The sequence below is a fragment of the Arvicanthis niloticus genome, chromosome 16 (assembly GCF_011762505.2).
Source record: "Arvicanthis niloticus isolate mArvNil1 chromosome 16, mArvNil1.pat.X, whole genome shotgun sequence".
NCBI classification, from domain to species: domain Eukaryota; kingdom Metazoa; phylum Chordata; class Mammalia; order Rodentia; family Muridae; genus Arvicanthis; species Arvicanthis niloticus.
This window is the reverse complement of record NC_047673.1, coordinates 32,723,174-32,747,707: the sequence shown is the minus strand read 5'-3', so window position 1 is coordinate 32,747,707 and position 24,534 is coordinate 32,723,174. Positions and strand designations below refer to the sequence as shown.

General features: G+C 35.7%; 1 pseudogene; it reads right to left on the bottom strand.

Annotated features, from left to right (window-relative positions):
- Positions 1-23,553: 23,553 nt before the first annotated feature.
- On the bottom strand, positions 23,554-23,662 carry LOC117722105 (U2 spliceosomal RNA; annotated as a pseudogene).
- Between the last annotated feature and the right edge of the window lie 872 nt (positions 23,663-24,534).

Sequence of the window (24,534 nt, the reverse complement as noted above, 5' to 3'; positions counted from 1 at the left end):
ATACGTACAGTTATTTTTGTATTAGTTGTTTTCAAATTGTGGTTCATGAATGGTCCAAGACTTAAAGAATCAAAAATAAAATGTATTTTGTAATTTTTGAAGTATTTTACTTAATAAGTATTTACATTTGTATATATGTTTAAATTGCAAGAGTGGGTAAAAATGTTTGCTCTTTACCTCCAAACCAAGAAAGTAGCACTAAGCTATACCACCAATTGCAATAGTTATAATAATGACCTCCTCAGGGAGAAAAGAATCATATTTAACTAATGAATGTGCTTGGGACTAGAGGGTTTGCTTCATGATTATGAGAACTCTTTAGTCATGCAGAGGACTCAGGTTCAATTCCCAGAACCCACATAAAGCTAAAGGATATGCTTGAAAAGAAAGTCATTTTTATTAATTTGTTCAAATATAAATACTTAAGTATCTGTCTTTTGATATTATAATATTCTATATGATAAGAGATAGGGGGTGCATCAGCTGTGCTACATAGTAAAATGCTGTGTGAACCAAGGCACATTGCCACTGAAGTGGGGGATGAACCAGAAACTTCTTCCATTAAGTTGCTTAGCATTCAGAAAATCCAGTACAATGATATTTTACAAACTAATTCTTTTAGAAAATTCTCATTCAAATTATAACACATTGTCTTTGTTTGTTCTATTACTTTGATAAAACACCATTACCAAAAAGCAAGCTGAGGAGAAATGAGTTTATTTAGCTTACCCTTCTAGATCATAGGTCATCATTGGAGGAAGTAAGGACAGAAATTCAGACAGGACAGGACCCTGAAGGCAGGAGTTGATGCAGAGGCCATGGAGGGATGATGCTTATCGGCTTCCTTTCTGTGGTTTTTTTCAGTTTGCTTTCTTATATAACCCAGGACCATCAATTCAGGGAGGGCACCACCCATAGTGGCAGGGCCCTCCCCCATTGATCACTAACTGAGAAAATGCCTCACAGCTGATGAATCTCATGGAATTATTTCCTCAACTGAAGATAGTTCCACTCTGAGAAATCTAGCTTGTGTTAAGTTGGCACACAAAACCAGCCAGTACACATATAGAATTGAATTTTGATATTCTAGAATGAAAAAAATAAAATGATGTCATTTCAAATTACACTCTAGAACTGACCTCTGGGAAACTACTGGTTGTCCATTTATTTCATAAGATCAGAAAACATAAGAAGAATTGTCTTCAAATGCTATTTAATTGCCCATACCATTTCCTAATTCATATTCATGTGATGCTGGGTATCATGTGTAGTTTTACAACGAAAGTATATTATAACAGGCTGAATAAGAAACAGATATGAGTAATTATGTTTTTAAAAAGCTACTTGGTATCTTCGGTAACATTTAATCATACAAAAGTTTCTTAAAATGATAAATAATGAGAAAATTTGAATGCTTTAATGTTTAGTAACATAAGCAACACTCCTTATTTCTGCATTCTGCTCTTTTAAAATTAAATTTTCAATTACCTTAATCTGAGTTTTACTCATAAAACATTATCAATTTAAAGCATAATAGTTGATCCTTAATGCATGTTTTATAGTATCTGTTTAAGTAAGAGTGAGGGAAATTAAATATCCCTGCCACATTAATTTCCACTTTTCCCTTCAGTACTGTGAAGTGAACCTCAACACATGCTAAGCAAGTACTCTACCACTGAGCTACAACCCAGCCCTGAGCTATATAAACTTTCAAAGCATTCATTGTTATGATTGTTTTATTTTGACTCTAGTTCCCAGAAATGATTAGTATATCTGCTCAGTATCTATCACATCATAACTATGAGTGGTAATCTAAGAAATATCTACACATATCATTTAAAGATGATGCAGTTTCAATGAATGGAAAGGGCTATTATTTTAAAAATCAAGTGTCTAAAACTTCAAGTGTATTCTAAAACATTAAAAAAATACTTGAATTATTGATTGCTTTGTATATCATGCAAGAATGTTTGAAGATCCCAGTATTTACAAGTTTTTAATCAAAGAAGTACATTACTCGAATAGTATTAGACAGATGGCCACATAGAAGAGAGTAGTGTCCAAGTGTATGTCTTGTAAATGTTAGAAATACTTTTCTCACAGTGTAAAAGATGTAAGATAAAAGAGTTAAAGATAAAAATACATATAACTTCCAGAGAGATTGAAATCATTTATATAAAATGATAATCAGATTCTAGTATTTTATTCCATTGTTAGTAATGAAAGTCCCAATACCCATGTTGAACAATCTGTTACCCAACTCTATTCCCTGACAAATTAGATTCAATAGAGAATTTTACAAACAAACAAACAAAAAATAGTTGAAATGTTTCTGTTTGTAGAATTGAATTCAGAATTATTTTTAAACAGTTAAAAGATATATTTAGATGTTCAATAAAAATAGATTACTATTTAAAATATACTTGGATATGTTGACACTAGTTATTCAGAAGACTAAACAGGAGAAATTAAGTTCAAGGCTTGTCTGGGCTATAAAGTAAATTCAAGGCAAGCCTGGGCTACTTGGCAAGACCCTACATCAATGTAAAGGAATTAAAGAACTGAGTATAAAACAAGAATATAATAATACTTGCATAGCAAGTGCTAAATCATGTAGGTCATTCTCTAGGACTTTCCCCCAAACCAACAAATAGGTCTTGATTGAAATAAATCCAACAAAGTAAAAAAAATCATAAATTGTTTAAAAATAATATGAAAGACTTATACTATCTCAGCGTAAAACAATGGAAAAACGTCTTCCAATCGAATGGTCCCAAGAAACTAGCTGGATTTGCCATCCTAATATCAAGTAAAACAGACTTTTAACCAAAAGTTATCAAGTGTGATTAAGAATGACAGTTCATATTCATCAAAGGAAACAATCTACCAAGAGAAAGTCTCAATTCTGAACATCTATGTCCCAAATGCAAGGGCACTCACATTCATAAAACAAACTTTACTAAAGATCAAAACACATATTGAACCACACAAAATAATAGTAGGAGACTTTATCACCCCACTCTCACCAATGGACAGGTCATCGAAACAGAAACTAAACAGAGACACAGTGAAATTAATAGAGGTCATGAACCAAATGGATTTAACAGATATCTACAGGCCATTTCACTCTAAAACAAAAGAATACACCTTCTTCTCAGCACCTCATGTTACCTTCTCCAAAGTCGACCATATAATTGGTCACAAAACAGGCCTCAACTGATATAAGAAGATTGAAATAGTCCCATACATCCTATCAGATCACCATGGCCTAAGACTGGTCTTCAATAACAGCAAAAACAACAGAAATGTGACATACAAATGGAAACTGAACAACTCTCTATTCAGTGATAACTTGGTCATGGAAAAAGAAAGAAAGAAATTAAAGACTTCCTGGAATTTAATTAAAATGTTGACATATCATACCCAAACTTACGGGACACTATAAAAGTGATGCTAAGATGAAAATTCATAGCACTAAGTGCCCTGGAATAGAATCTGGAGATATCTTACACTAGCAACTTAACAGCACACCTGAGAGTTCTAGAACAAAGAGAAGCAAATACACCCAAGAGTAGTAGATGGCAGGAGATAATCAAACTCAGGGCTGAAATCAATCAAATAGGAACAAAGAAAATAATACAGTCACCAAAACCAAAAGCTGGTTCTTTGAGAGAATCAACAAGATTCATACACCCCTAGCCAAACTAAAGGGCCCAAAGGCAAATTAACAAAATCAGTATCCAAATTAACAAAATCAGAAATGAAAAGGGAGACATAACAACAGAAAAAAAATCAGATCCTACTATAAAAGCTTATACTCAGCAAAACTGGAAAATCTAGATGAAATGGATGGTTTTCTAGACAGAAACAACATACCAAAGTTAAATCAAGAGCAGGTACACTATCTAAACAGGCCTATATAGTGCAAAGAAATAGAGGTCATTAAAAACCTTGCAACCCAAAAAAAGCCCAGGGCCAGATGAATTTAGTGCAGAATTCTACCAGGCCTTCAAAGAAGACCTGGTACCAATATTCCTCAAGCTATTGCATAAAATAGAAACAGAAAAAAACACGACCTAATTCATTCTATAAAACCACAGTTACTCTGATACCTAAACCACACAAGGACCCAACCAAAAAGGAGAATATCAGACCAATCTCACTTATTAATATTGATGCAAAAATACTCAATAAAATTTTTGTAAACTGAATCCAGAAACACATCGAAGCTATCATTCACCACAATCAAGTAGGCTTCATTGCAGGGATGCAAGGTTGGTTCAATATACAAAAATTCATTAACATAATCCACTACACACAAACGATCATCACCACCACAGCCACCACCACCACCATTAAGAACAGCAACAAAATAACAGTAATCAACAATACCATCATATCAATGATCTTAATTTCCCAATAAAAACACACAGACTAACAGAATAGATGCAAAAGCAGAACCCATCCCTTTGCTGTATTCGAGAAATATTCCAACATCGAAAATCGTTATTACTTAAGTGTAAAGAGTTAGAAAAAGGTATTCCAAGAAAATGGTCCTATGAAGCAAGCTTGTTTACCCATTTTAGTACTGAACAAAATAGATGTTAAGCCAAAACTAATCTGAAGAGGTAGAGAAGGACCTACACATTCATCAAAGGGAAAATAAATCCAACAAGATTACATTTAAATTCTTAGTATCTGTACTCCAAGCAAAGGGCACCTGAATTTTTAAAATAAGTGCTACTACAGCTTAAATCACATTGATTCTCAGGTACTGATATAGTGGAAGATTTCAATACTCCCTCTCACCAATGAACAGGTCATCCAGACAAAAACTAAACAGAGTAATTATAGAGCTATCAGATGTTACAAACTGCATGGACCTACCAAACAGTTATAGAGCATTTCACTCACACACAAAATATCTATAGGCTGAAATAAACCCTTTGCTCTTCCACTAAAACAGTTTAATTTCAAATGACAAAAAAAATGGTAATGTTAAACAAAAAGTAAACTCTCAAGTAATATATAAATCTATACACATGTGGAAAATATAACATTTTATATAGGGATTTTAAATTCAGCTATTAAATTGATAAATGAGGTATTGTACATATTTACATGAGGTCTTGTGATGGCTTTAGGCATATGTGTGTGTTATATGTGTAATATATATGTATATTATATATTACATATTTCATACTACATATTACATATTATATATTATGATGTTTAAATAAAGGTGAACATATTTATCTTCTCCCACATCTATTACTTTTCTTGTGATAACATTCAAAAACTTAGTTCTAGCCAAAAACTACATTATTCTGACAAGAATTCCCTAACTGTGCACTAAAACACCAGAATATATTTCTACAAACCACTCATTTTTTAAAGATTTTATTTTTATGTGTGTATTTATTTTGCCTGCATACATGTCTGTGCATCACATGTGTGTCTGGTGCCTGCAGAACACAGAAGAGGGTGTTGATTCCATGAGACAGGAGTTACAACTGGTTGTGAGTCACCAACCTTGTGGGTGCTAGAATCAAATTCAGGTAACTTTGGAACAGTAGTCATCTCTTAAGCTCAGAGTCATCTCCCTAGCACCACAACTACAGAGGATTTGTAACTCAGCCTTTGCCGTTGCCTTTTGCATTTCATTGTTTCTTGATACAGGTTGCTACTCTAGTCCAGGCTGGCCTGGAACTCACTGTGATCAGTGGAAAACTGAATGTTTATAGATGATGAGGTCCCATGTTTTATTTGTGTGCACTTTTACTTCCTGAAATCTTTATAATCAAGTTAGTTAACAATATTCATTTGTTTCTTCAATGTACCAGGCAGGATACCAAATGGATGTCATGTACATGGCAGTGAGGTTGCTGCCATTTTGTATGACCTTCTGCCACTAACTCAATAGAAACTAATATGGAAAATTAGGGAGGCAGAATATTGTGTGTTCGAGTGTAATAATACCTGAAGATAATTATATAATAGAGGACACAAAGTGTGCAAGCATCTGTAAGGGGAAGAGAACAAGAGACACCTGAATAAGGAAATGTTTATGTAGAAAACCCATTTCTAATGAAATGAGTGGACATTCACTTACTCGGCAGTGAAAGGGGGTTTGAGAATCTTAGCTTTGCTCTATAAGATTTGGAGGCAGGGGAATAGAACACATCCTGAAGAACAACACAGAATTTGCGGAGAGCTTTACATATTGTACAGATTGTATGAAGAAAAGAAAACTTATGTGGTGGCAAGAATGGAAGATGGGGGGGAAATAGGAGATGGAGAAATGAGAGGAAGAAATAAAGCAGGGTTATGAGGTGCGGGCAGATACTCTACACTAATTATAAGGATGCAGACACTCCAAGAGTTTATGTTCACCTGAATCTTCTGATTTTCTAGTGTCTATCTCATTTCCTGGGCCCAGTTTTATTGTCATTTAAAACTGCCCACAAGCTGTCCTTAAGGACTCCCCATGCGGGTCACACTGCCTCTTTGCGGTCTCTGCCTGGTTAAAGTAAACTGCTAATGGCTTCCATTATTGAGCCACTTTAAACTGTGCCAGCTGCAGTGGGGAACTATGTGGCTTTAAGTGTAAGAGATAGTGTATTATCTATTCACATTTTTGATGTAAAATATTTGAATGGTTTGATTTAAACATATGTTCTAAAATTACTGAATAGGAAAAGGGGGAGAGAAAAATAATATATGGAAAAATCTAAAGACTTTTGTTTTTTCTTTAACAAATAAAGTCTGGGGGTGATAACTGACAATTGAAATCTAGTCTGTGATTCTTTTTTACTCTTAACAAAGATATTTGAAGAGAGAGAGAGAGAGAGAGATCTAAGAATGTTCCATGCCCATGGTTCACAATTCTCAATTTTCTCCTTTCCTTCGTGATTAAAGTTTCATTGCCTGGTGATCCCCAAAGGTAGAGTTTCAGGCCAGGTACTTGACACTGTCTGTATACACACTTTCTATCAACCACACTTTTCACATCCTTGGATATTGTGACATAAACATCAGTTCGTTAAAGCCGGTTGCAGTGATTCTCTGAGAACGAGTTTAAGTCAGGATTATGTACAGACTAACAGCGCCACCCCTGGGAGTTGGGTCACAGCATTCCATGCCTGTTCAGCTCAAGCTTGCCACCAGCAGTCATGAATCAGAAAGGCAAGGCAGGGAGGATTCTACCTTTATCATATTTTGTAGATACTACGTATACAAATAAATGGAAATGTTTTTTTACTACAACTATTCACTCATTAACTACTGAATATATTAGTTATATACTATACCGTTCTACTGGAGATTATCTTCAGTAATACAGATGTAAGACAAATGGAGAAAGGAGACCGGAATGAAGACAAAACAGAAAACCTCCCTTACCCTCATAAATGTTATTCAAATGCTTTTCATCGTGACTCTTTTCTTTCTTTTTTTTTCTTTAAATAACACCCCTAAGAAACGCACAAGCCACCAAACCCTAAGGTAATTTGCATTCTTGTGGTGAAACAAGCCAGTGTGAACTCTTTAAATAAACCCTAAGAGCTTCATAACTGAGACTCAAATGTCAGGGCTGTGCTTGATCATTAAACATGGTTTCAGCTGTGGTTTGTGGTCTCCTGTAAACTGAGCCTTGTGGAAAGAGCCCATGTTTACAGCTCATTTGTGATGCTTGTGGAGGAAGTGTATCACAACAGCTTCGCTGCTGTGTGGAAACATTCTCCTAATTATTAAACCGTCTTTTTCATGCATTTCTCCCATTGTATGGACATGATGTAATCCCGGATAGGTAATTCTTTGGAAATTGGTTCTGACATTATAAACTCAGTGACTGACGGGAGATAACAGCAGAGGAAGAGGGCCCTGTACCCAAAGTTTCTGCTCTTTGAGCTCCCCAAACTTCTGCCTGCATCCAGCCTTTGCAACTTCTGTATTCCTTGTTCATTTCATCTGCTTTCCCTGGCCTTCACCCTGGTCCTCATTCAGCTCCCCATACAGTAGTTACTTCATCACTACTGTATGCCTGTTCATTTTGCATGAAAACAGCATGTCTGGTCTCTTCTAGTACAGCTGGCCTCAGTTCCCCGCGGAATGAACGACAAAGAGACTTTAATGATGCATAGGAATTAAACATTAGTTGGTTTTGTCCATTAACAAAACTCATCGCAAGTGGCAACTATTGCTTCATTTTACTCCGGTGGTTTCTTGTTTACTGAATTAATTCCCTCCCCTATGAAATATGAGCTTGGCCCTCATAGCAATCCTGACCTTCCTTACCAGTTTATATTCAGCATATAGTACTATGAGGAAAAATATAATATATACATATGTGGAATGTCTGGATGGATGTTTCCACATCAATCAAACAGAGCATAGTGTTAGAGTTTTGGTTTTTTTGTTTTTGTTTTTTGCTGAGCCTAAACAAATGGAAATAACAAGAATAACTCAGCCTTTCATCATTGGCTATGTAGCAACTAACAGATAATAAAGGTAGAGAGGAGGTAATTGCTGAACTTTTTTAGGTTGGTGAATAATATACTTGGTATGCAAACTGCAAACTCGGCCTAGGTCTTCCCACCACTGAACAATAAATTCACAAAAAAAAAAAAAAAAGAAAGAAAGAAAGAAAGAAAGAAAGAAAGAAAGAAAGAAAGAAAGAAAAAAGCAAAAGCAAACAAACAGCAGCACCAAACTAATGTCCCCAGCATGAAAGACAGATATAAACCTTGGCATTTGGTTGACAGCTATTTGGTTAGTGAAAATTTCAATTTTCTAAATAAAAGTTAAAAATGAGGTGTCAACTTGTTGACATGGACCTTGGCTTAAATCTGAATTATCCCGAGAGAGGCTCATGTTTTGAACTCTAGTCTAGTTTGTGGTACTGTTTTGAAAGATGAAAGGCCTGGGTGGCAGACGTGAGTACCAAAGCTTCTTTCTCTAGGTTATGTCCAGATCTGATTTTGGTCTTTCCTTGTTTCCTGAGCCAGCAGGGTGTGAGAAACCCTCAGTATATGTTCCCAGTACAACAAACTGAGTTTGTCCTACAATCCTTTCCCTGCCAGAATGCACAGAGGACCTCGGGAATCAAAAATGCTCACTTGTCTGAGTCCCCACACTTCTGTGGCACATAACAAAGTGTTTGATATCATGAAAGCAGGAACATACAGCTCAGAGTAGAGTGCAGGCCTAGCATTTGTAAGGTTGAAGTTTTATTCTCAGAACTGCAAAATAAAATAATATAATAAAAGAAAAGTAATAAACATTCATTACTAAACAATGCTTAAACTGACTTTTGAAATTTGCCATTTGAAAGAAATCAAAGTACATAGTAAGACAAAAATCAAATAAGTAATCAGAAGCCGGAAAACTTTATTTATAATGAATTGAAACACATACACATGGATGGATGTAAATACATTATATACTATTTGTTAGATGAGCATAGTTTTTCAACATCCATTTGTGTGTGTGTGTGTGTGTGTGTGTGTGTGCAAAGAGTAAGGTTTAGTGTTTGGTGTCATGCGCAGACAAAAATGTGCACCATTGTAATCTGAATTGTAACTTTAAATTTTATTAAATAGAAATTACTGTAATACAAAATTATGTACTTAAGAAAAATGTTTATTAATTAGGGTCCAAGTAGTTATGGATAACTTGCTAATTCTTTTTTTTTTTTTTTTTTTGGTTTTTAAGTATTATTTTTAATTCTCTCATGTCTACTATGTTCACTTATTGTCTATTGCTACTCTCCTTCTTACTCACCCACTCTCTCTTATGAACTCTTCTTTCTTAATTAATATTATTCTACACACACGCACACACACACACAGGCATGCACACACACACGCACACACGCACACACACGCACGCACACACGCACACACACATGCATACACACACACGCACACTACATATCTGCTGATTCCATTTATATTGCTGGCATGTGTTTGGCTTAAGGCTGAGTCAGATTGAATAACCTATTGTGGATTACATACTACAAGAAAACAGAATCTCCCAGTAGCAATTAATTAGCTGTAGGGGTTTTATTTTTATTTATTTACATTTTTAGTCTAGTGGTGAGGCCCTATGAAAGTTGGCATAAGAACTGGGATAGTCGTTTGGCAGGTCTTGTTTGACTATCATATTGTTGAGATTCTATTGGACTAGTTTCTCTCTCTTAAGTATTAGGCACAATCTCAAAGCAAATGTTCTGGCCTTCTGCCTCATACAATGATTCTCTCTCTTCTTCCATTATGATGCCCCACTCTTAGATTGATAGGTTCCCTTGTAGTTGGAATTCACTATCCTATCGTGAGCTGTTCTTTTTGACTTGTGGATTCCCGTGATGGACTCCATTTGCTGAAAAAGGAAGTTTCTTTGATGAGAGTGATAGCGACACTCATCTGTGAGTATAAGGATAGGCATTTATAATGCAGTTAGAAATTATGCTGGTTCACAGAAGTAGCAGTACTGGTTTCTCCTCTGTGGTCTGTGGGTGACTAACTATAATTGCATAGGTTTATAATACGAGGCAGAAATTATCTTTTATTTAGTAGAGCCTGAGTCCAATTAGTCAGCCATTTGTTACACCCAAGATGTAAGTGCCTCAGGGAAAATCTTGCCAGGCTGATCATTGTTGTAGCTCATAGAATTTTCAGTCGTAGATGACTGCTGATTGATTTTCTTTCTAGGCAGCTTGCAGAACAACTTAGAGTATTATAAAAGCTAGTCCTCAGGGAGGAGATGTCCAGGGCTGTTCCAGCTCTGTTTCTCTAAGTGCTTTATAGCCAAGGTGCCTTAGATGTGGGTATAGTACCTGCAGCAACCACAGCAACCAAAGAATTAAAAGGAGATCACAGAGAAGGGACAAAGAGGACGCTCTAGAGAAAATAGAAGATCAGAGATATTAGGATTAGAAAATATCAATAACCCTAGGAATATATAATAAAATCACATCAAAATCACATCATATATGTAATAATGACTCTCCCAAGAGACATATACTATGTAGCAAAAAACCCAGTGCCAGGAAGTGGAAACCTACTTTTGAGTTGACAGACAAAGAACTCCAAAAGACCCCTAAACAATATATTGTTGTTTCCCCTGGTTGCTAATTTTTCCTCTTTTAAATTTTATTGATTTACTCTTCTCTCATATAATACATCCCAACCACAGCCTCCTGCCCTGTCTCCTCCAAGTCCTTCCAACATCGTCACTTCCCCAGATCCACTCTTCCTCCATTACCCTTTGGGTAAGAGCAGGCTTCCCAGTGATACCAACCAAACTCAGCATAACAAGATTCAGTAAGAGTAGGCATACACCCACATGGCAAGGGTGGCTGAGGCTACCCAGTAGGAGGAATGGGGTCCCAAGAGTAGGCAAAAGAGTCATGGACACCCCTTCTCAACTTCCACTAATAGGAGTCCAACAGAAAGCTAAACAACCACATCATGTATACAGAAGGCCTGGTGCAGATTCATGCAGGATCTGTTGTAGCTGCTTTGTTCTCTGTGAGCCCATATAAGCCCTGTGTAGCTGATCTTGTGAGCTTGCCATAATAACAGAGGTAGGAGATGAGGGATCATTAAATTAGTCTCTCTATACAAAATAATCCTTAAGTATAGAATGCTAGTATTATATTAAAGTGAGTGTCTTATAATTAAGGTTATAAAGATAATTTTACAAGACTGAACTGATTCTGTTGGAAAAAGACATAAATTGTAAAATGTAAATAAGCATGCACACACATATATGTGATATAATGGCTGAATCTTAAGGATTCACATGTTTAATTGTCACTAGCAAGGTGAGTTAAAAATGAATATTGAGATTAGAAAATTCAGAGAATAAAGCTTCACAGAAGCTAAGTAAAGATGACCTGCTTTGGCCATGAGAAAGTTACAAACAGCTTGGGTCTATTCTTTTGTCCTTTTTGATAATTTAAGTTATTCTGTTTAACTGGAAATTCTGATCAGTTATCAGACTTCAGCGGGCCACTGTTGGTTTGTTGTAAGGTTAATTTTCAGCTTTTTATAAGGGTTAATACAGTAGAATAGTCTTCTTGAGTCCTTTAAAGAAATCTGCATCTCAAGCTTTCATGATTCTATGTAAAACAACTATTTTATCCTTCATTTTCTATTTAAATCAATACTCCAACAGATACAGTCATCAGTGCATACAAATCAAACACATAAAAGTATACATCAAAATCAAATATTACAAAATTCTACAGGCCAACAGAATTGGGTAGTACTTTTAACCTCTGGAAGAATTTTCCTACATTCAAAGCAACATAGCCTCCATCCCTTTATGAACCATCTGCCTTGGCACAGAGAGCTGAAAATGCAGGACTATCAAGTACTTTGCTTCATGACTAGAGTCTTGAAAGTGAAAGTGATTCCTTTTACTGTCAACTCTGCAAATGGAAGCCAAAAGAGCCATTTGCTGCAGGTGGCTGTCATTCATCCCTCATGACCATGGGACAGCCCAGTTTCCCAGTATAAACATATCACATTATGCACACAATTCCTAAAGTATTCTTGAAATATTTAGGAATGTCCAAAACCTTAGAACTCAGAGGACTCTAAAGAGGCTTCAGAAGACAGATGAATTGTTATAATACAAATTTTCAGACTTTGCTTTGAAACAAATTATTTTCTTTTTCCTTACCATGATAAGAAATGTTTTTCTTATTTTCAGATTGCTTTCCTTTGAAATAGTCTTACTACGCATTATGAAGCCACTCAGTACCTGTTTTAGACACTGAAGTTTTGGCAATGAATATGAAAGATTTAATCCCTACATGTGTCGAATTTATTTTCTGAAGGGAGAAATTTGACAAATAGGAGTACATGTACAGTTACATATAGTATTTTATGATAGGAATGAAAGGAAGAATATAAAGAGTTAAGAAGTGAGAGACAGGGACAAAGATGGAGCAGAGACTGAGAGAACAGACAACCAATGACCGCCCTAACTTGAGACCCATTCCATGAGAGAAAGCCAACCCTTGACACTATTAATGATACTCTGCTATGCTTGTATACAGGAACCTAGCATAACTGTCTCCTGAGAGGCTTCATCCATCAGTATATGGAAACAAATACAGAGATCAAATATCAGGCAAAGCTCAAGGAGTCCTGTGGAGGAGTGGGGTGAAATATTGAGCAAAGCAGAAGTGTCAAAGACACCACAAAGGAGAATCAACTAACTCATAACAATGGAGGCTCACAGAGACTGAACCACTACCAAAGAGTATGCAGGGGCTGAACCTAGACCCCCTACACATTTGTAGCAGATGTGTACCTTGGTCATTGCATGGGTCCCCTAACATTTGGAGCAGGGGCTGTCTCTAATTCTGTTGCTTGTCATTATATCTCCTTCCCTAACCAGAACTGTGAGAAAATATAGAACCTCAAGGAGGGTCTTTTCTTCTTTGAGGAGAAGAAGAGGGGGTAATTGGGGAGATTTATAAGGGTGGAACTTGGGAAAAAAAGGAGGGAGAGGAGCTGTGATCAGGATGTAAAGTGAATTTTTAAAAAGTAGTGAGAAACAGGTCTTGGAGAAAGATTTAGGAGGAAAAGTACCAGTTTAAGACCCTTGCATTAAACTGAATGACAGAAATGGTAACGACTAGCTTGATGGGTACCAGGAAGGGCAATTTCAAGCAAATAAAAACTAAGGAGATGACAAAGATCAATACTGACCAATTAGTCTGTCTGACTAAAATAAGTAGTGTTGGCATAAGGATGAAGCATGGGTGGAGGCATTGTTAGTCCTACAACCATACAGGGAGATGTGTACTTTACTTGGTGGTCATGAACTGCTTAATAATTGATCCTACCTCTTTTCAACCAAGAAGACTCAGTAAAGGAAAGAAAAACTTTTTCTGTGCTTTTCTGGAATCACCAAAAGAAATAATGCTACTGTTTTCTTTAATAGAAAAAAATCAAAGGATGAAAAATACTTCCACACTCAATAGGTCAAGTTGCTCTGCCTAGGGAAGAGCTTTTCACTAAAAAGCAATAGCTGGTTTCCACTAGACTCCTGATGAGGCCTTTGTTACAGGAAACATATTTCCTCAATTCTTACACCTGAATATCTCTCCTGTTCCTATGATTTTACCCAGAAGCAATAACAATGTCTTACGATGGGCAGTTTTAGCAGGAGTAATAGTGTACATATTCTCAAGTAGAAGGTGTTTTAGGATAATTCACCTATTTCTGTAACAATGAGAGATGGGTAGAGCTGCCTTCGATAAACAATAATCCACAGTGGAAGTAAACAGTATCATTAAGAGTAGAATATCAAATATTCTTTAACTGGCACAAGCAAGTTCCTGTGCTAAACTTATACATTGCATTGTTGAGTCTCTACAGGAGTGTATCTGATGCTGACATATGGTGCTTCTGTGATGACCTTTCCTTGAAGCTGAATGCTTTGAACTCTGAATTGATTCCTAAGATAAAATCCTCAAAGATGGGAGTTTTATTTACCTGGGGCACATATATAAAATATAAAAAAAAAAAAACCTCATTCCACTATGTTTTAATTTTTTATTTTAATTTTGTTACTGGCCTAACTATGGAACAGACATTTGTTCTTTGGTTCAGTAGTTCGAGGTCATTTCATCAAAATGGAGAAAGCTAAACATACATGAGCAAATTAATGCCCATTCTCATTCTGGTTAAGGTTAGTAATTAGATTAAAATATCAGTTTCAATGACTATGAAAACAAGTGAAAAGCATGTTTTTTCCACTTCAATGTATTGGACTACATGCCAAAGTAAAATCACAATTTCTCATTCGTCCTGAGAAAATGGTAAGTAGGAACCATATGGATAGTTAATGTTATGGAACCAAAGACACACTGCACTGCAGAGTCCATGATATGGGGTTTAAGATTCTGCTCAGCTACATTGGTTTCTGTTTGCTAGTGAGTACACAGGTCAAAAAGCAGGCATGTCTTTACGAAGCAAAATTAGCACCTTTTCTCATTGTGAAGATGAATCAGTTTTACTGGCAAATATTCTATAACTTCAGTGTCCCTGAGTCAAAGGTTTATATTCTTCTAAGTTACACAATTTGGGTACATCTTAATTGCTATTAAAAACCAGAGTTGGTAAATATCTTGCTAAATTAGCTAATTTATTTATCTCTTAAAACTATCAGCAGAAAAGAACCCTACCCAGTCCTAGATACAATATAAGATCTTGAATGGATGTTAACTTTCCTGTTCCTTTCTTCATCATTGTTCATCAGAAATGTTTTACCTATGGTGAGGTTCTCTTTATTCAGTCTATATCCTGTCTCCTCCTGTCTTTTGTTATTTCTGTGTATTTTTCATTATGTCCTCTATTAAATTTATATACATCAAAAGCCCCATCCCAAAATCATTTAAAGCTTTCAGGGCTCTGAAGATTTAAAAGACAAAGATGAAACAAAATGGTCTCTTTTGATCAGCCTAGCCTTTAGCTAGTACGGTAACATTCCCTTACCTTGAAGAATAAGCTTATTCAGCCAAATCGCCTGCATGTACTGTCTGTGTGCTTCACTTCCAACTTAGAAGTCCTTGCCATACGGGAATTGAACTTTTGCCCCAATCTTTCACTGCAAGTGACCTTGCAAATAATGAGTCACATTCATCTTCTGAAAGTTTCTCAGCACATTTTTATCATACACTGATTAACTTCCGTGTTGTTCACCAGTAAGCATTCTGGAAAGACTTTCTTCCCATGATATTACTTCTATATTATTTCCGTTTACCTCCTGTCAATCAGTACCCGCTAGGACATGTTCACATTACTTTATAATTTGTCCTTTATGTATCTTTCCTTGCTGTGTGATTTCTTTGTTCTTTAGATTAATTATATTCCTTTTTTTTTATTATTCCTGGGACTACTTTACAGGGTTAAATTTGGTAATTAAACAATGACATGGCTTCAGGTTGCCCTAGAAAAAAAGACTAAGAACTTGAGATTTGGCAAAGGAAAGCATCAGCAGAACAATTATTTTTAAAATGTGAACCAAAGTGCCATTACAGACAGTACAAGAACTAATAAATTAACACATAATTGCATACGTTAAATACTTTTAGGTATTTTAGTTGAATAATTAAAAGGATACACTACAGAGACAAGAGAGATGGTTTATTGGTCAAAGATGCTTGCTGCTGTTTCAGGGGAGAGAAGTTTAAATCCTAGCATCTACATCACATGCCTCACAACTGCCTATAATTCTAACTCCAGGGTACTGGACATCCTCTTTTGGCCTCTGCATTTACATTAATTTATATATACATAATCACACATAGACACACACAAGCACATATATTTAATTGAAAATAAAATGACCCTTTAAAAACATACTAACAGCATCATGAAAAAGAATAAGTTTATCAAGTAATAGATTATTTTAATGCTTTGGTTTCTATCCTCTCCATGTATTCATAATTGAATAGCCACTACAATATACCTTTATTTTAATTGGAATAAAACCATTTTTATCATATTTTGTAAATTAAGAATAATCCTATTAAGCACAGGGAATAGTTTAAATTGTAGAGTCCTGAACAGATGATAAGGTTAAAACAACATTAAGACACTGACCTTAATTTTGTTCCTTAAGCATAGCCAAGATCTATATTCAAAAAATTACAACAGCCCACTTCATTCCAACCTGAGGTCATTCCAAGAACATAGTCCATATGGCCACGCCTGGATTAGTGACCTGGCCATACTCAGTACTTTAACCCTACATTTCCAAATTAGAACCTTGTTCAACAGAAGGCATGTGTGAAAACTGATGCAGCTATTAAAAATAAGTGTGGAAGTTTCCCAAATAAACTAAAAGTAGAACTACAATTTGACCTATCCATTCTACTCCTGACCTTATAACCAAAGGACGGTACATGTCCCTTCAGAGATGCTCACTCAACCATTTTATTGAGAATAACAGAAAAGATATCATCCTAGATGTCCACAAAGTGAGGAATGGGTGACGTAAATGTGGTACAGATACATATGCAATGAAATTTTTTCTGGTATATAAAAAAAAAAAAAAGAAAGAAACCAATTATGAAATGTACAGCTAGCCGGCCGGTGGTGGCGCACGCCTTTAATCCCAGCACTTGGGAGGCAGAGGCAGGTGGATTTCTGAGTTCGAGGCCAGCCTGGTCTACAGAGTGAGTTCCAGGATAGCCAGGGCTACACAGAGAAACCCTGTCTCAAAAAACAAACAAACAAACAAACAAACAAACAAAAAAGAAAGAAATGTACAGCTAAATAAAATAAAAGGTAATTATAGTGGGCAAGGTAACTCAGACATACAAAAGCAAATAAAAAATGCTTCATGCTCTGCTTCATTTGTACAGTCTTAGTTTGGGTTTCATTGCTGTGAAGAGACACTACAACCAAGGAAACTTTTATGGAAGACAACAGCTAATTAGGGCTGGCTTATGGGCTCTGAAGTTCAGTCCATTATCATCATGGCAGAAAGCATGGCAGCCTCCAGGCAGGCACAGTGCTGAAGAACTCACAGCAGCTGAGAGAGTTCTGACTGCAGGCAGAAGAAACTGACTCTTCTACACTGAGCTTCAAAGCCCACCCTCACAGTGATACATTGCCTCCAAGAAGGCAACACTTCCTAATAGTGCTTTTTCCCATGGATCAAGCATATTCAAAACACCACATGTAGATATTAGACTTGAATATCTTAATTTTGTATTCAGCTTACTTTATTCAGCAGTACTTAAAGCATTAAAAGCTCATTCTAAAAGATAGAACTATTTCAACAAAACTCACAGTGTAACATGTGGAATACTTCCTTGTGAGTTTTGATCAAAGATGGTCACAGAGACCATAGAAAATGCAAGCTGTTGTCATTTCTCTTGGTTGAAGACAAAATGAAAAGACCCTGTTGCTAAAAACAACAAATATATTTGCATGCTATAGATCAGACTTCTTAACCTGTGGGTTGTGACCCCTTTGAGGATCAAATGACCCTTTCACAGGGGTCACATATCAGATATTTATATCATGATTTATAAAATCAGCATAATTATAGTTACAAAGTAGAAATGAAAATAATTTTATGGTTGAAGTTATCACAACTTGAAGAATTGTATTAAAGTTTCTCAGCATCAGGAAGGTTGAGAACCTCTTATATAAATGAGTCAAGTTGAAACTAAGCTGGAAACCTTCCCTTGCCAGCCTTTCCAAAGCCTAAGGAAACACTGTAGAAAGAACAGAAAGCACTAAAAGCCAAAAGGGAACATTCAACAACTATTGGTGCTCTGAGTCTTTATAAAAATGGTTCCAATAACAGCCATACATGGTAAGAGGAGGAGCTCAAGTTGCTTTACCCTCATTGTTAAAAGATCCTATTGATAGAGTTGAGAAAATAGAAAACCATTGCCTGAAGATGTTTATCCTTTGGTGACTCTCCAGGCTCCAATAATAAGTCCAAATCTAAGAGTTAAATAAACTATCTTGGTCATAAATTATTTGATCTGCATTCCTAGATTTAGGGACTTATGTGTTTGAAGTGATAAGAAAAGAAGAAAAGGACAAACATACAAACACACATACAGAAAAACTGGAATTGCTCTAAAGGAGGCATACCATCAGTAACCTAGAAGCTCAATGTGTTTGTTTTGTACATCAAGTTGAAGAAATAGAATATGTATGTATCTCTCACTCTCTCTCTCTCTCTCTCTCTCTCTATATATATATATATATATATATATATATATATATATACACACACATCTACACACACACACACACACACACACACACACACACACACACATATATATATATATATATATATATATATATATATATATGAATATGGAGAGAATTTGAGCTAATAACAATAGTAGTTTAGTAGTTCTCTATAGGGGAGCAGCAGCAGACTATAAATAACCCTGAAGAGAAAAATGTGTCGATACTTTCTGTCCATAGCACCAGCATTTCTGTACATGAACCAAGAGAAGGTTTATCTATTCTCCTGGGTATGAACAAAGCATAATTAAAGATATACAGGGTTTAAATATAAAATATACAAAACCAAAAACTGGTAACATGAAGAAAAATACAAAAACTGATTACTACTAAATTGTACTTTAAGTAATCACAAACTAAATGGTATGCAGAAGAATCTACTTAGGGAAAACCCAAAACCAAAACAAAAAACATAAACAATAAAACTCATGAGGGAAAACATGAAAGTACAGAGTACAGAGTAAAACTATACTTTAAATATAGTTAATTCCCTATTCAACTAACTGTCCCAGAAATAACTTTCAGAAAAAAAAAAAACACAAAATAATACATTTTCCTCTTTTTCTATTAAAAAAAATTCAACTTGGTTTCAGGTTGTACATTAATTTTCAATATGTTATAATTTATGCTTTAGATAAAATTTAGATAAAAATCTATCACCCACATTTTTCTTACTAAAAAATTAAGTTACCAATTGGAATTAGTTACATGTACTTAGATACATGCTATTCACAATTTTTACCATTTGTGTATATGGCTACCATCTTTCTGGTGTGTGTGTGTGTGTGTGTGTGTGTGTGTGTGTGTATGCGCGCGCGCGCACGCGTGCGCTCACGTGCATGTACAAGCACACGGGTGTGCATGCCCACTTTTGCACAAACACATATGTATAAGTGTTAACTCCAATAGTTGCAAACTTCTCAATATCTGGAACTACATTTTAGCTTTGGAACTATATTCTTTTTCTTTTTTTTTTTTTTTTTTGCCCCACACCTCACCCCTCTCCCCCAGATTCACTCCCCCTCTGTTTCCCTTCAGAAAAGAGCAGGCCTCCAATAGACAACAAGCGAACAAGAAAAATGAGATACAGTAAGACAAAGGCAAAAGCTCTTATATCTAGGCTGGACAGGATAACCCAATAGGAGAAAAAGAGCTCCAAGAACAGGGAAAGGAGTCAGAAACACACCTCCTTCAACTGGAGTCCAGGAAAAACACCAAGCTAACAGCCATAGCACATAAACTTAGAGGAGAGCCATGCAGGCACCCCGCTTGCCATTTTAGTCTCTGTGAGTCCATAAGTGCCTTATTTATTAAGTTGCTGGATCATGTCCTCCTGGTGTCCACTATCTCCTCTAACTTCTACAATCTTTCCTCCCCTTCTTCCACGGGGTTCCTCACATCCAAGGGAATGGTTTCTAATACGTTACAACCCAGTTCAACACTGCAAGTACTTCCTGAATTAAATTAAGCTGATGTAATGAAAAAATTTAATGGTTTGAGATGAAATGGTGAAGGTGAGGGCATTATCATTGAAATTCTCCAAAATGATGAACATTTTTGTAGCAAGCAAAACACATTTATAAACTAGAGGTTCCTGAATCAGAGAAAGTCAAAATAGAGCTTAGAGTCCAAGTTATGTGTAATAGTAGAAGGACGGAGCTGTACTCAGTGTGCACTGAAGCCAGCTTTACATTGAGATAATAAACACTTCGTAAAAAATATACCCTAAGTAAATATCAGAAGGTATTTTTGAAATCCTCTAAGACTCAAACTGTTCATGCCTCTCTTGTAAGAGTTTGCTTCAGATCAATAAATATTTTATTTGAACATTTAACTATGTGCCAGGTACTAGAGAAGCCCCTGGGGAGACATCAGTGACTGATATATAGGGTCTGAAATTCAAATAGGTGGAGTTGCTCTAGCTGAACTACATACATGTGGTACCGATTGTTTCTATCAGTGATTTTTGCAGATGAAGGATAGAGGTGGCATACCTTTGTGTCTTGGGTACTCAATTTTTCTTTGTTATTTTGCTACCATAAACGTCTACACTTGGCATTAAATGTCTTTCGAAGACACATTTGTGTGAAGATTTGGTAAATGTTCTTGCAAGATTATTAGGAAATGACAACTATTAGGGGTTGGTGTTTGAATGAATTGCTTTCAATTGTTTCCCTATAACTTATAAAATGTACTGTAATTATCTGTACATAATTTTCTCACTTTGTCCGAATGAACGTGGATTAACATAATTAATTATTTTAATAATTATATTTATTATATTGTAAATAATTATGCTTATTTAACAGAGAGGAGTGTATAAATTTCATCTAAGATTCTTTCGTGCCCATGATTCCATCGATATATTTCTCTTTTGGTTTGCTCAACTTCATTTACCAACAGAAATATTTGATGACAAATGAACTTAACATATGAGAAAATATTTAAGAAAAATATGAGAAATTTATTGTTGTTCTTAGTTTTAAAATAAGCAGTATGTTTTTGTCAAAAGAGTTCTGATAGCTTTGGGTATCACACAATGTGCTTTGAATTCACCCACACTCTTCATTCAGCCCACACTGTTATCTCTATTGATACAAACTTAACACATAGAACCAAGTTGTACCCCATAGTTTCTACAAAATGCTACTGATGCCACATCGATGTTCAGTCAGACAAAACCCAAATGTGTTAGCTAAACAACATTTACATGCTCTTTCTGTGAGCTGCATCCTATATTGAGCAGAAACTCAGAAGTTGGCCTTTTCCATCATAAATCTGAATCACACTTTTCTAAGTGCATCATTATTAAAGCATCCTGATGTTAGATTTGCTTTTGAAAAGTTTGTACCATGCCACTTGCTGCTTTCTCCAAATCATTTCTTTCAGCCTGTGTGCCTATTTTTATCAGGGATGAGACATATTCCATTTTACAATCTCCCTTCATTTCTTTCTTAGCAATATTCTACCTTCTTGGTTACTACAAATTTTCAGTGTTCTCACTGAATTCCATATTTACCTTTACCCGGTGCTTTCAATCCTTCACATCCCTCAGAAAATGTCAGCTTCTCTTTTTTGGATTTAGCTAAACACAATAGGTACCTTTTTTAGGTCAGGAATTATTCAGGACTCTGGAACAGATTGGTGAACACATGCACACAGTTCTGCTCCATGAGCTTCGTATTTGAATAGAACAATCGTCTTGAAAGAGAAAAGAAAAACACCATTGTAAAGTGGTGAAATTCGGCAAAGAGATGCATGAAGGGTAATATCTGAGCACAAAGACCTGAACAGTGTTCTTATACAGAGTATGCTTTATGTTGGTTTCTAGAACTAGAGATCACTGAACTCTGTGTTTAGATGTCCTGGTACAGAAAGCCTCAAGCAAAGCTTAGAAATCTACAATTTTAATCAGCTAGTTGAAATTCATATTGTTTCTCTTTTACAGCACATGGGATCAAACCAGTGTCTCACACATAATAAGCAACCTGTCTACTACAAAGGTATGTGTCAGTCCAAAAGTATACCTTAGTTTTTGTTCACTCTTCTCTCTCTCTCTCTCTCTCTCTCTCTCTCTCTCTCTCTCTCTCTCTCTCTCTCTCTCTCTGTCTCTCTCTCTGTGTGTGTGAGAGAGAGAGAGAGACAGAGAGACAGAGAGACAGAGAGAGACAGAGACAGAGAGACAGAGAGAGAGTCAGAGGGACAGAGACAGAGACAGACTTTTATATGATGATACATGTCTTTAATCCTAGCGCCAGACAGACAGAAACATTTGGATTTCTCTGAGTTTTTGGCCAGCCTCAAAGATACAGAATTCCATGCCATGCAAAGCTAAATAGTCTTTCATAGTGTCTGTCTCTAAAAAGAGTGAAAGAATCATTTTAAAAAGAAAACACAGAGCTTGCTCCTTTTTTGTCTGATTGGGTTTTGCTTTCTTTTATTCTGAATCCATAAGCAGAAATACCATTAACAGAAGCAGTAGTAACATCTAACTCTTAGGGAATAAAGTTAAAACCTATTTTCTTTCACTTGCAATACTTCTTTGCAGCCATTTTAAACTAAGTACTCTTGAACGTGTTACTATATTAAATAGAGAACAAATTCTTAAGACTGACACATCTTTTCTCTGTGCAAGGGTCCTGCCAGAATTACTGGTCATAGGACTAGATGTTTTACCTATCTTGTTGATTATCTTTGTCAAATACATTGAAATGATGGCAGAAAAATCTCCCCTGAAATGCCAAATTGTTGTTGGCATCAAGAGATCAAGCCACAATCTGAGATGACCTTGTTATGATTCAACCAATACTCATATTTGTCAGTATATTTTCAGGTGGAAATAACAGAGGCCCCGAGTCAAGTTCTACTAAACAGAATGATCACACATCCTCCCCTCTATCATGAAATTGAGGATGAGGTGAGATGAAAGCCCCTGAGATCCATAAGCTAACACTACTTCCCATCCTACCATTCCAAAGGTCGGCTTTCCTCTCAGCTCCAGCCATTAATGGCTCTAGAATTACTGAAGAATGTCACATCTCCTGATCCTGTCCAGAGAACATGCCTATATTTCAAGAGGGAGATGGCCTTCTGGAAGGCCTGTAGTAAGTCCTATCAGACTGCTTTGGCAAAAATCAGGGTTGGAATATTGTCTCTGAAATAGTCACTGAAAATGGAAGGTTAAATTGATTAACTCCTAACATGTGTGACTATTTACACTAGTGGCCACTTTTAGAGTATCTTTATTGAAAACTGTTTCTGTTATTTTTAAAAAACAATTTGTTTTTTTAAAAAAAGAATTATTAAACTGATAAGAACAGATTCTACACTTGATCTTAGCCACAAGGCTGAGATGAAGGGTGGGAACTTCCTTGTGGAGACAAGAAGGAGGAGGAATGAAATGTGGAACAGTCAGAGGATGGACTGGGAGGGGGATAATAACTGAATTGTAAAATAAAGATTAAATAAAATTTGCAAAAGAATTACTTTTTATAAAATATCAAATACTCTCCCATTTCCAACACATATATACTATATGTGTTAGATAACAATGCATTTCTGCTATATATGACTTCTCTAACAAGCAAACTGTTTTATTTTGAGGTGATGGTAACATCGAAAGCACATTAGCTTAAGTAGTTTTTATATTTTATTTATTAGAAACTAATAGATAAAACACAGTGACACAGGAAAAGGACATTTTTAGTTTTAAATCATACATATACATATCAACAAAAGAAGCTAAACTGAATTCAAAAGAATGAATGGAGTTTTTTGATTAATTCTTGGACTCAAAACCAGAGCTTTTTGGTTTAATACAAAGGTGCTTTCCCTCTAAGCTACATCTCTATCACAGAATGGAAATTTTAGAATCTATAGATAGCTATCTCTGTTGCAGTGAGTCATTTGTAAATATTGTTTTACTACAAACACAGAAGAAACTTTGGTTGAATGAGAAGAAAAAGGTGAATTGCCTGGTGCAGAAACAGTCATTACCTTTACTGCTACAGTATTCAGGTCGTGCATTTCTTTTAAGCTTTACAATAAATAATATTTGTAAATGCTTATACACACATACACACACATACACATATAAATTTATACATGAGGTACTCAGTGATGATCAAAATAAAGATTATCTGTAATAAACTTCATCTAAACCAGTTTTTGGATTTTTAATATTCTGAATATATTAATTTTAATGCAATAATAGTAAAAGTCTTTCATGCCT